The sequence below is a fragment of the Ictidomys tridecemlineatus genome, chromosome X, assembly GCF_052094955.1.
Source record: "Ictidomys tridecemlineatus isolate mIctTri1 chromosome X, mIctTri1.hap1, whole genome shotgun sequence".
Lineage (NCBI taxonomy): Eukaryota > Metazoa > Chordata > Mammalia > Rodentia > Sciuridae > Ictidomys > Ictidomys tridecemlineatus.
Genome location: NC_135493.1, coordinates 92,969,163 through 92,978,649, shown reverse-complemented (window position 1 = coordinate 92,978,649; position 9,487 = coordinate 92,969,163). Strand labels below are relative to the sequence as shown.

Below are 9,487 nucleotides of genomic sequence, written 5' to 3'. Positions count from 1 at the left end.
AATCACTCAAATTCGTATGCAAGGCACATGTAGTGATGCTCAGTGCACTAAGTACTCTTTATAATATTAAAAAACGGGAGGGCTAGGAATATAGCTCAGTTGGTAGAGTGCTTACCTCACATGCAAAAGACCCTGGGTTTAATCCCCAGAACCACACATACACAAAAACAAACAAACAAACAACAACAACAACAAAAAACTGGAAACAAGTATGTATGAAGAAAAGTATGAAGAAGCAAACTGTGGTTCATTACCAACATGGAGAACCATACAGAACCTCAATGCCATGAACTATATCCACATGTATCAACATGGAGAAATCTCAAAAATAATGTTGAGTGAGAAAAAAACCATACAAAATTGCAAAAGGGTATGTATCACATGATTATTTACGTAAGGTACAAAATTAAAGATTCAAGATAATAAAAGAAACCCTAGAGATTTGTATTAAAAGAAGTAATCCATATGTGGCAGTGAATGCCTGTGATCCCAGCTACTGGGGAGGCTGAGGTAGGAGGATCATAAGTTTAAGGTCAGCCTCAGCAACTTAAGAGCTTAGTATATTACTTGGCACACAGGAAATCAATATATTTTTATTGAATAATTGAATGAATGAAGGGATGAAAAGATGGGTAGATGAATGAAGAAGACATGGAGAAAGGGAAGGAAAGGGTGTTTAAAAAAAAGCAGCAAAAACTGAGTATTCCTTAGCTTTTTTCCTAGTCAATCTACATGGGTATAGCTACATAGAATATTATACAGTTTCTACCCGGGGAGGTGTCATTAGGCAAATCTCCTCGACAGTTTGTCCAGCATTTGTCAAGGTCTTTGGCTACCCACCAAGCCAAAGTGCCATTGAATCAATATGTAAAAGTGTGTTAATGATAAATTCGAAGGGTCCATTTGTAAGTTTCTGTCACAGAATATGAAATTTTTGTTAGATTACTTCTTAAAACTCAAGTTAGGCCACTGGCTGGGAAATCAGAGTTTAAGAACATGGAGGCTTTTTGTAGAGCTGAATTTATTTTAACGAGATTTGGCTTTTGTTCAGTGTGTGAGTTAACCTTATTTCAGTAAAGTACACAACTTGTTGAAGAGAGAATAGGCCATAGCAAAAAAATATATATATACTTAAAAACAAGCTACGTTTGCAGATAAAAATTAAAATCTGCAGAAAAATTAGTGGTCCAGAAAAAAAGTAATTAAATTATTTTAATTACTTTGGCCTGACAATGTTAATAAATGCCATTTAAATGAAATTCAGCACTTGTTTGTATGATTTTGGAAACTTTGATCTTCCCTCATGTCCTTGAAATTAAAAATTCATTTTACATTATTGGTAAACATTTTGTATCCTTAACATGTCTCTATTCAAAACACACAATTTGAATGGTTAAATTATATTATAAATTATTATTATCAGTTCTAAGGAACATTAAAATATAAATACATTCAGTTCTAGAAGCTATCTCATTATTAAGTGAGATGACTATACTAATCCCTAAGCCTTACACAGTGGCATTCTATTTTAATGATTTTTTTTAAAAAATACTTTTTTAAAAAATATTTTTTTAAAGAGAGTGAGAGAGGAGAGAGAGAGAGAGAGAGAGAGAGAGAGAGAATTTTTAATATTTATTTTTTAGTTCTCGGCGGACACAACATCTTTATTGGTATGTGGTGCTGAGGATCGAACCCGGGCCGCACGCATGCCAGGCTACCGCTTGAGCCACATCCCCAGCCCTACTTTTTAGTTGTTGATGGACCTTTATTTTATTTATTTGTATGTGGTGCTGAGAATCGAACCCAGTGCATCACACATGCAAGACAAGTGCTCTACCGCTGAGCCAGAACCTCAGCCCTGACAGTGGCATTCTTTTTTTTTTTTAATATTTACTTTTTAGTTGTAGTTGGACACAATACCTCTATTTATTTATTTTTATGTGGTGCGGAATATCCAACCCAGGGTCTTTCATGTGCTAGGCGGGCGCTCTACCACTAGCCACAACCCCAGCCCCCACACTGGCATTCTTAAAAAATTTTTTTATGGGCTGGGGATGTGGCTCAAGCGGTAGCGCGCTCGCCTGGCATGCGTGCGGCCCGGGTTCGATCCTCAGCACCACAAACCAACAAAGATGTTGTGTCCGCCGAGAACTAAAAAATAAAATATTAAAAATTCTCTCTCTCTCTCTCCTCTCTCACTCTCTCTTTAAAAAAAATTTATAAAGCTTATTGAGTTAATTCTTGCTATAATATTATTTTCAATAAAATAAATTTTGATGAAAGTCCATCTGTCTGTAACCTTATAATGGGTTGTTTACTGATAGAAATATTAGTTTTTAGAAAAGTATGCTACTGACTCACCAAATATAGGGCTATTTATTGCATAAAATCTTTTTATTTCCTACTGAACATTAGTGTATGTAAGCAGGAAACACTGTTCTTACCTCCCCCAACCCAAGGTTCAGTGCTAAAATACATACCAAAAAGGGAAATTTGGAAATATATACATACTTTCACTTTGCAAAAGACCTTCAAAACAAGTTTCTAAATAACATCTCACCTATGCAAAACCAAACAAGGGCAAGATGCACCACCTGCCTACCAGAGTGAGACCTCAATGTTGAGTACTGAGACCTCAATGCTGAGTACTGCTGTTAGTTTTAGAATGTCTTCTGTGTGAAACCAGGTTTGAGGGTGGTTGACTTTCCCCCATCCTATTGGTAGAAAAAGACAGTTCTCTTCCAGTACAGAAGAGTTTCTTTCTTTCTTTTTTCTTTTGGTACCAGGCATTGAACTCAGGGGTGTTTAATCCCTGAGCCAAATTCCCAGCCCTTTTTTGTCTAGAGACAGAGTCTTGCTAAATTTCTTAGGGCCTCACTAAGTTGCTAAGGCTGGCTCTGAACTCATGGTTCTCCTGCCTTAGGCTCCTGAGCCACTGGGATTACAGGCATGTACCACTATACTCAGGTTCAAGGTTTTATTTTCAACTTTTAAAAATGGATTAGTCCTGCTGATATAAAAATAGAACTGATATAATTGCAACTATTTGAACTTTGGCATTATTGAAAATTATTCATAAGAGAAAAACAACATGAAATAGAGTTCTCTGAACAAGCAACCTGGATGCTGCAGAAACATGTTAATGAGCTAATTAATTTTTAGGTATTTGAAGTACTTGTTGAGCATCCCTAATCTGAAAAGCTGAAATCCCAAATGTTTCAAAATCTGAAACTTTTTTTTGGTCAATACTGGGGATAGAAACTAGGATCTGGCACATGCTAGCCAAGTGTTCTACCACTGGGCTACATCCCAGCCCTGAAACCCTGAAACATTTTTAAGTTTCAGATTTTGGATTTTTAGGTTAGGGATGCTCAAATGGTAAAGTCTCTGCAGATATTCCTGAATCAGAAAAACACTTCTATGATCCAAAACACTTCTTGTCCAAACATCCCAGATAAGGAATATTTAACCTGTGTAATGGAAACTTACTTTACCAGATATTAAAATATATTCTTATCCTTCAATAAGAAAAACATTGAAGAGCAGATGAAAAGATAAACTAATCAGTGGGACAGAGTACACATCTCTTTGTAGACCCTAGATGACATATGAGAAGAGTATATGACATATTAATAGCTCTCAAAAGAGTCAGGGCAGGAACAAATCAGAGAGAGACCTAAGATTCTGTAAGTCAAGATGTGCTAGAATATTACAAAACTTCTTAGGTAATTGATATATTTTCTTCCCTTAGAGAGAATCACAACAAAATAAAGGAAACATTATAAAAAGCACCAGGAAGGAAATGATAGATTAATCAATAGTGCTATACTTTCTTAAACTAAAAAGCTAACTTATTGCCTCACCTTGTATCACACCAAAAAAGAATATAAGTAGATGTAAAATTGAAATGTAAATAATGAGATCACTAAAATATTAAAAAACATAGGTGACTAACTCATCTGTGGGTGGGAAAGAATTTTCTATTAATTAAAAAAAGAAATAAATCTAGGTGTGGTGGCCTGTAATCCCAGTGAATCAGGAGGCTGAGGCAGGAGGATCACAAGTTAGAGGCCAGCTTCAGCAATTTAGTGAGGCCTCATCTCAAACTCAAAATTAAAAAGGTCTGGAGAAGTAGCTCAGGGGTAAAGCACCCTGGGGTTCTAACCCCAGCACAACCCCCTTGGGAAAAAAAATGGGTATAGGGAAAAATCCATAGATTTGACTGAACAAAAATTTAGATTCTTCTTTGTCAAAAAATGTAAACCAAGGGCTGGGCTACAGATCAGTGGTAGAGCGCTTGCCTAGCATGTGTGAGGCACTGGGTTCGATCCATAGCACCACATAAAAATAAATAAAATAAAGGCATTCTGTTAATCTATAACTACAAAAGCGAAAGCATAAAGCAGGAGTAATATTCTCAACAGATATGATATTCACTGGAGAGCCTTTTGTGTCAGGCACCCACAAACACCATAAACTTTAAAGAAGCTTATATTTTGACTGGAAGAAAGCATTTGTAACTCCAAATATAATCTGAATTACGTCAACTCAGATGAAAGAGAAACTATGGCACACTCTCAGGTTGGGTGGCTGGTGCAGCGTCGTTTGTCATGGCTACATGGCTCAGCTGAATGGCTGCCGGCAGCACCTCAGCTCAGTCTGGATTTACAGAGGAAGACTTGGCAAGCTGGTTGGGTGGTTCTAACAGTAGGTCGAGAAGTGGAGAGGAGGTACAGATTTGTACTAAACCTCCATTTTGCCTCTTATTTTCCTCCTTCAAGTTCACATGCAATAGAATGAGAAACCAAGTAAAAGCTGCCAGACACGGTGGCAAATGCCTGTAATCCCAGTATCTTGGGAGGCTGAGGCAGGAGGATCTTGAGTTCAAAGGCAGCCTCAGCAATTTAGCGAGGCCCTAAGCAACTCAGTGAGACCTTGTCTCTAAATAAAATATAAAAAAGGGCTGGGGGTGTGGCTCAGTGATTAAGTGCCCCTTGGGGTTCTCCCCAGTACCAAAAAAAAAAAAAAAAAAGCTTATTTATGTGCTTTTTACTGTGCTGGGTGCTTTACAAGCATTATCACCATTTAGTCTCCATTGCATTGGAGTATAAGCAGTAACTATATTTTCCATATGAAGGGATGCAAGTTGGTAAGCTTCCATTTCACTGTCTCTGCTAAGAAAATGTTTTCCATTTTTTTTCATTTTATCCATGCACTGTAGTGACTGCTGAGATGTCTTTTGCTTTACAAATCTTTTTTTTTTTTTTTTTTTTAAATATTTATTTTCTTTTTAGTTCTCGGTGGACACAACATCTTTGTTTTTATGTGGTGCTGGGGATCGAACCCGGGCCGCACGCATGCCAGGCGAGCGCGCTACCGCTTGAGCCACACCCCAGCCCCTGCTTTACAAATCTTAAGATGCCATGAACATCTATTTGGGGCCAAAGTTCTGCTGATCATTCATCAAAATTGTCTGATATCAAAACACCAAACTCCTTAAGACTGGTTTTCCAGCTATCATACATTTGTACATTCTGAAAGCTCTCTCTGAAATAGGGATAATGATCCAGAACAGACTCAGACAGGTGGAATTGAAGAAAAAAATGAAATTGAATATGAGCATGTTACCCTAATTGATTGTGCTTCTAGCCCATAAAATGCATAAGACAAGCTTTGGAAAAGTTTTCTAATTATGGTTTAGATACAGGTGTGCACAGAATCTCTTTTTGCTTTAATAAGCCATGCAAATTATTTCAGGAGCAACAGTTAATTGTTAGTTATAATCTGGCCTGGTAATTTCACATATAAAATTTTTGTTTTGTTTAGTAATGAAACACTTTAGAATACATAAAAAGAAGAAAAAAAAATACAATGTAATAGGCAGGTAAGCACTCATCATCCAAATTGGACAGGTGTTAATATTTTGGCCTCACTTAAAAGTTCTCTCACCAGCCACTTGGGAAGTTGAGGCAGGAGGACTGCAAGAGGCCAGCCTCAGAAACTAAGGGAGTCTCTCAGCAACTTAATGAGACTCTATCTCAAACTAAAAAGGCTGGGATGTGGATCAGTAGTAAAGCATCTGTGGGTTCAATCCCCAGTTTAAAAATTTTTTTTCTCACATTCATATGTGCAATCCAAAAAGTTAGATATCCTAAAGCTCACTTCATACCAACCCGCAAGTCTATTTCCTAAAGTTAGCACATATCATTTGAATATACATTTTTGTACTTTTACAACATATATGTACATAACAATATGCATTTTTTTGTTTCAAAAGTTCACACAAATGGTGTCTTAGTATTATAGCCCTTTGTAACTTTTTTTCACTCAAATTATGCTTATCTAGTTGATAACAAGGAAGTTTTTATTCATTCATTTTCACTGATACAGTACTTCACTGGAGGAAAAAAAAATAGTTCATTTCTCTACTTCCCTTGACAATGGGCACTTAGGTGGTTTCCACTTGGTCCACTATTAGAAACCACAATTGAGTAAAGTCTTTTGTATGCCTTGCACCCATGGGTGAAGGTTGTCTATAGTTGATAGAAGTAGGAATGCTTGGTTGTAAGGGTCTGTCTGCTTGTCTTGGTTTTGACAAATCACTTTCCAAAGTGATTTTACCATTTATATACCCATCGTGCCACTAGGCAGACATGAGTTCCAATTTACCCACATCCTCACTAACACTTGGTTTTATCACATTTACTAAATTTCCTCAATTTGATAGGTGTGAAATGGTATCTCATTGTGGTTTTTACTGGCACATCCCTCATTACCAATGCTAGGGAGCATCATCTCATGTTATTTTTTGCTTACGTAGGTTTCTTCTTGGGTAAATGATCTATTCATATCTAAACCTTTTCTCCTCCCTTTTATCCTGAGTTGCTTGCCTTTTTTCCTTCTACAAAACTGTGAATGGCATAATTTGGTGTGAACATACTTTATATACAGAATTATGAAAAATTGTGCTGTGAATGGATAATTATGAATGTAATGCATTCCATCATTGTCATGTATGTAAGAAATAAAAAAAACAAAGAAAAAAACTTCAGTTTGGAAAAAAAAATTGTGAAGGGCTGGGGTTGTGGCTCAGTGGTAGAGCACTTGCCTTGAATACATGAGTCACTGGGTTCGATCCTCAGCACCACATAAAAATAAATAAAATAAAGATATTGTGTCCCTCTGCAACTAAAAAATATTTAAAAAATTGTTGAAGGGCTAGAGTTGTAGCTCAGTGGTGGAGTGCTTGCCTAGCGTGCATGAGGCACTGGGTTTGATCCTCAGCCCCACATAAAAATAAATAAGTAAAATAAAGGTTCAAAAATTGTTGAAGTCATTCTTTATATATTCTGGAGCACAGTCCTTTCTTATTTATATGGGCTACAAATAAGTTCTAATGTGCTTGCCTTTTATTTTGTATATGGTTTATTTTGCTCATAAGCAAAGTAAAATATTTTTTCTAATCAATAAATCTAGATTAAACACTGGCCCTTTGATATACATCCCTTAAGGACTAAGCTAAAGAATTTGTAGATAAAATTATAATTCAACAGGTTGGTATTTCAGTTACAAATAATACAGAGGCATCAAATTAGGTGATCTCTGAAATCATGAAAATAGAAATGTTTTCTGGATACTAAACTATAGACCCCCAAAACCTAAATACAGATATGTAGAAGAATTTTAAAGAGATAGAAAGTCTCTTAGACCAGATGACCTGATTAAATGTATCAGCATATCTAAGGAAAGAATTAACCATTCACTAGGGGATGAAGTAAAATTAGAAAAAAACAAGTTTCCAGGAAAATGTAGGTATTTCCCATTCAAATGCAGTCCAGGGGATTAGTCTTGGCCAATGGATGTGGAATACTTCTGATTTTATTGGTAAGGGCAGGACAAGAATTATGGTGAGTCTGAACCTGATAGGTTTTATTAGCCCAGTAACATCATTAAATAATGAGTCAAGAGGCAGTATAGCAGGTTAAAAGGGTGGGTGACACAGTCAGACTGCCTGAGTTCAATTTTTGGTTCCACCAATTACTATGTAATCTTGGATCAGCTCTATTTCCTCTACTGAAAGGGTTGTTAGGAAGACCAAATCAGTTTTTAAAAACTGCACCAAGCAAGTAAGAAAAATCCAGTGTTATCCAAATACCCAAATGCCAAGGGAAAGATAGGGGAAATACACAAAATGGAATGGGTAGAAGCTGAGAGTAAACATCAGAACTAGAGATATACAGTGGGAACCAATTTGGATCCAATGAATGGAGGATGTATAACTCAAAAGGGGTAACTTAGCCTTAGCTTTCATTCATTATAGCAAAGTCCTGGACAAGAGAGGTAGCAGATCCATTCCATTTTATGCTAGTCAGAACCATACTCTGAAATTTGAGCAAGTAAAAGAAAATGGGGGTGCCTGGTGAGATGGCAGAATAAGATATGCTAAAACATAACCAATCCTTGGCTTTGTTTTGCCTAATCAGGGTGGTTCAACTGGTTACCACATTGCATTGTGAAATAGGGACAAGCACCTTCCTTAGAAACCTGGTTCGGCTGGGCACAGTGGCGCACACCTGTAATCCCAGTGGCTCCAGAGGCCGAGGCAGGAGCATCATGAGTTTAAAGTCAGCCTCAGCAATCTAGCAAGGCTCCAAGCAATTCAGTGAGACCCTGTCTCAAAACAAAAAAATAAAAAGGGCTGAGGATGCAGCTCAGGGGTTAAGCGCCCTTGGTTCAATTTCTGGTAGAAAAGAAAAGAAAAGAAAAGAAAAGAAAAGAAAAGAAAAGAAAAGAAAAGAAAAGAAAAGAAAAGAAAAGAAAAGAAAAGAAAAGAAAAGAAAAGAAAAGAAAAGAAAAGAAAAGAAAAGAAAAGAAAAGAAAAGAAAAGAAAAGAAAAGAAAAGAAAAGAAAAGAAAAGAAAAGAAAAGAAAAGAAAAGAAAAGAAAAGAAAAGAAAAGAAAAGAAAAGAAAAGAAAAGAAACCCTGGCTCAGTATCAAGAACTCAGGTGGGAACGGTAATCAATCACTCTACTGTCATATTTTCAAGTTTTGTCCAACAGCAAGTTTCTAGACCCAAAGTTTTTATGTCTTCCATCAATACTGCTGGCATAGCTGTTACAGACAGTTCCTTAGTAGTCAGTTCCCTTCTGTGTTTCCTGCCTCTTCTGGACCCTTTTAATTATGGAGACTTTCTAGCACCCCTGTCACCCCCCCCCACTGTATTTTTTTTTCCTTTTCAGTACTCAGCAGCTCTTCTTTCTCTTCCCTGATTCACTTTTGTACCTCTTGTTGCCCTACTTTCTCTTTTTTTGTATTTTTTTTTTAGTTGTAGATGGACACAATATCTTTATTTATTTATTTTTATGTGGTGCTGAGGATGGAACCAGGTGCCCCACGCATGCGAGGCAGGCGCTCCACCCCTGAGCCCCAGCCCCAGCCCCCTACTTTCTCTTTTAAATGCCTTTCTCACCAATTAGTATCCTTTTCT

General features: G+C 36.9%; 1 protein-coding gene across 19 annotated transcripts in view; it reads right to left on the bottom strand.

The window, feature by feature from the left end:
- Cask (calcium/calmodulin dependent serine protein kinase) overlaps nucleotides 1-9,487 on the bottom strand; it is a 349,377-nt gene that overhangs the window by 145,798 nt on the left and 194,092 nt on the right. The gene's annotated exons all lie outside the window — the stretch shown is intronic.